At 30.4% G+C, this 4334-nt stretch overlaps 1 long non-coding RNA gene across 1 annotated transcript; it reads right to left on the bottom strand.

Moving 5' to 3' along the window:
* Nucleotides 1–650: 650 nt before the first annotated feature.
* LOC127148581 (uncharacterized) lies at nt 651–3471 on the bottom strand. Its single transcript, XR_007819683.1, has 4 exons — nt 2612–3471; nt 2028–2400; nt 1372–1441; nt 651–998 (listed from the first exon to the last, which is right to left on the bottom strand). It is a non-coding gene; the product is annotated as an uncharacterized LOC127148581 (long non-coding RNA).
* Between the last annotated feature and the right edge of the window lie 863 nt (nt 3472–4334).

Below are 4334 nucleotides of genomic sequence, written 5' to 3'. Positions count from 1 at the left end.
ATTTAAATATGGTATAAAGTATTATCTTATATGGTAATAATATTTTTAATTATTCTACAAAATAAATATTTTCAATTTCATGCCCAACCAAAAGTTATTTTCTCACTACAAGAAATCTGACCTTTAATGTCGGTTTAAAACCGACATTAAAGGGCTTTAATGTCACTTGGCAACCGACATCTTTGCGAGTGTTATTAAAGGCCTTTAATGTCGGTTGGGCTTTAATGTCGGTTTAAAAACGACATTAAAGGCCTCTTTAATGTCGGTTTAAAAACAACATTAAAGGCCTTTAATGTCAGTTTTCAACCGACATCTTTGATAGTGTTATTGAAGCCCTTTAATGTCGGTTGGGCTTTAATGTCGGTTTCAAACCGACATCTTTGATAGTGTTATTGAAGCCCTTTAATGTCGATTGGGCTATGATGTCGTTTTAAAACCGACATTAAAGAGGCCAATAATGTCAGTTTAAAACCGACATTAAAGGCTTGTTTTTATCCATTTTTAGAAATTTATATTTATTTAATTGTTGTATTATTGTCCATTTTATTGTATCCATATAGATAAATATTTTTTCTCGCTCCAACAAATTAATAAAATTAATATTATTTTAGAAACTATAATATTTATCTTTTACATTTGTATACATAAAATGAAAATTTAATATTGTGTTTATATATACATTCTACAATAGTACATGAAACAAAGATCCTAATACAAGACTTAAATAAGAAATCCTAAACGCCTTCTCAGTCTTCAACCTTCAACTTTGTATTAGCAACATCACTTAAATGACAAAAGAAGCAAAAAAATATGCAATGTTAACAAACCCAGCATTCACAAACTCTTCTTTCTTGAGCTTTAAGATCCAAATTCCTTAGTTTATGATTCTTCTAATCACAACCAGACAAGTGATTGATAGCAAAACTTTGTCATAGGGACTACTGGAAAGATGCCAACAACACAAGAACCCTACATCTGCAGCGGGAATGGACGATAACCTGAGAATTAGGAAAAGATATATATAAAAAAAAATCCATCCATGGATTAACAGTTGCCAATTTCATTGAAAGAAACTGCATCAAATCCAAAACTAACTTCCATCACAGCTAATACACAAATTTATGAATCACATATAAGAATGAATAAAATGTTTCTTTAGTATTCATATCCATGCCAAACAAGCCTAATCCTAATTTATAGTAGCCATCACAATTTGAATCAACATTAAGTTATAGTAGCCATCACAATTTGAATCAAATATCTAAATCAACCAAAAACACTCTAAATCTCTTTAGTGGTTATAGGTAAATGATATCATCAAAGAAATTAAAGATGTAAATGTTTTGAGAAGCAGAATTTGTAAACACTTACCAACATACAAGACAGTTATGAAATTGCACCAGCTACTAATCACAGCACCAACCCACAAGCTTACTATGGCCTGGAAATACATTCACATTAAAGTATTCACAAAAAAGTCAAAAAGCAAAAACAGCAATCTAACAGGTTTCCTAGGAGCCATAATCAAAGAAACTCTATTCAATATATCAGACCCTTGCAAAATTGAAGCAGCATATTTCTCAAATATCTCATGTTTTGGTGTTCCAGGAACTATAATAAAAAAAACACCTAAGTCGAGAGGTAAGACAAACTATGGCTTAAAGTCAACAATAGAAAATCAATGCTTGTTTTTATCAAATTTCAACATCTTGTACCTAAATACTCAATTATGAATGTCCAAAGCGAAGCATTCTAAAGACATTTAGAAAATACAACAGAATTGCAAAGCAAGTACATGAAATATGTTAGTATTCTTATTTGACATTCATTTGGTTTCTCATTTTTCGGTTTTGAAAAATAAGATCATAAACATTACTTTACCTGTTGATTTCTTTATTTGCTTACCAACTTTTATTAAGTGTTTTAAAAATAAATGACATCAAAACAAACCAAATTAAAAAAGAAAGAGGGTAGAACGGGTTAAACAAACAAAATGGTTCCTTGATTTGTATCAAGAGAACAATTACCAGAAATAAATATCATACAGAGTTTCTGTTCCTTGTCTTGTCTGCTGCTAGCAAAGGGCAGCCTACTTGTATACTTCTGTTTGGTAGAAATAAATAATGTCTGCTGCTGCTAACAAGCATCTTCATGAAAAGGATCTATACTTCAGCCTTGGAATTATTTCCAGTATTTGTACTATCAAAGACAGCTCCAGTATTTACCACTCCATTTCTATAAAGAATATCTAATTCTTGAAAATATGGACATGTCTTATCATTTGCAATACTAGCCTTCCTAGTTACAATGGTCCTTTTGAAATATTTGTTCATATTTTCCCATTTTTCTTTGCACTTCTTTGCTGAACGCTTGTAACCCATCTTCTGCATCTCATTTGTTCTGCACCAAAAAGAAATGGATTTTGAAAGAGAAAAACATTTTGTGCAATTCTTCACAGCCTAAATAGATGAATAGAAAGTATATTGAAATAGAACAAACCTCCTATGTATCTCTTTGATACTTCCATGATCTCTTTAAGCAATTAAACCATAGTGAGCTCAAAGCCAAGTAACAAAAACAATGAGTGTCATTAGATTCATGTTGTAGATACCTTTTTCTCTCAAAGACATCCCCAAGCCCCAGCAATCAAGCCATTGAGTTTGCTTCCAGCTATTTTATAAAGTCCCTGGACCACTCACTTACTATAAAACCAAAATCGAAAAAGGAAAAGTCATTTCTATGAGTTCCACCACAACAAAAGGAAGAGAGGGAGAATATCTCTTCTTTTTTTCAGTAGAATGACTTTTCTCTAATGAAAAAGATGAGTACGAAATTGTATTAGCTTAAGTCTGTGACAAGTCTTCAAACTCTCCATGAAGATTTCTACTCATGAAACATGACAAGAAAACATATTTTATAGCTCACAGTTTCGTAAATACATCTCAAAATAAAGTTAAACTTTAATGACAACCATGGAGACCCAATAGCTGCCACATTAGTAAATATGAAAATCTAGTGAAGATCTCTCAGATATTTTTTCAAACACCTTAACTACAACAAAAAGGTTATACTAAGTTATGAAAAGTACTTTAAAATAAACAATCGTCAAAATAAAACTAGCTCATGAAAATTTCTCATCAAAACTTTAAGATAAGAGAGTTTTTTGCTATAGTAAGAACTAACAAAAATAGCTACAAAACTAAGTTTAAGGTCAAGTCTTATAAACATTACAACAATTAACTCCATCAAATTAACAAAACAAATTAAAGTCACCAAGTAAACCAAACAAATTAAAGACTTCACTTACATAACAACCAACATAGTTATTACTTCATTTACACGGAGAAGTAAAAAGCCTTTAGAAACCTGAAACTTGTTTACATTAGAGAGTTCATCAAGATATGCTAGAAAGGAATCAGCCAAAGTAGCCTACAAACCCAAGAAAAGAATCTGAAAATTAACAAACAAGATAAATGACAATATCTAAGAAGCATTCAAAACAAGAAGCACCATCCAAGTCGAAAAGCCTAATGAAAGTATAAGAAATAAGTCATCATCATCCATACCAGATTTATATGCAAACAAAATAACTTTTTGTTTTACAATATTGTATCATTATTAAACCACCTTCTTCTTAGTATTATTATTATGTGAGCTAGAGTTAATAACCTAAAATTAAAGACATGACTTAAACATCTATATTGTGTTGAAATCTATAAGTTTATGGGGCAAATATACATACATTATATAATAATAATCATTTAATTAATCTAGAGAAGAACATGACCAAACCTGATAATCCATTTGCCAAAACCCAAATGATTAAGATTCATATTAGCTAAGCTAAAACCAAAAGAGAATAATATATACATATATACAACAAAACGGAGAAGTTTCCAAGGTACCAAAAAGAACATTTTTTAATAAAATATATAAAAGCATAGAAAAAGATAGTGAGAATTATTATATGAAATCAAGATCTAAGATATTAGCTGTAATTTGTTTGTTCTCTCTCTACTGGGAACAAGAAACAACAAACCACATTTCGCAAACACACTCATTATTTAACTCTACAATTTTGTGTGTTCTAAAATGGGAATCTACAAAAAGCTTCCACTTGTACTTTAATAATTATTATACATTTTGTACTTTGTGAAATTAGCTCCCCACTCTTAAATCTCACTCTCACTACCTTTTCTCTTGATGTGTGTGTGTGTATATATATAAAAATATAGTGAAGTTGAAAGGCACAGTCAAAAAATTGTCTCCAAATACGAAATCGAATGGCTATCATCAGAATCTTAAAATATGGATCTCCATGAAATTAGCCCAAC

Source organism: Cucumis melo, chromosome 3, assembly GCF_025177605.1.
Source record: "Cucumis melo cultivar AY chromosome 3, USDA_Cmelo_AY_1.0, whole genome shotgun sequence".
Taxonomy (NCBI): Eukaryota; Viridiplantae; Streptophyta; class Magnoliopsida; order Cucurbitales; family Cucurbitaceae; genus Cucumis; species Cucumis melo.
The sequence above is the reverse complement of the archived record's forward strand: the minus strand, read 5'-3'. Positions and strand labels throughout refer to the sequence as shown.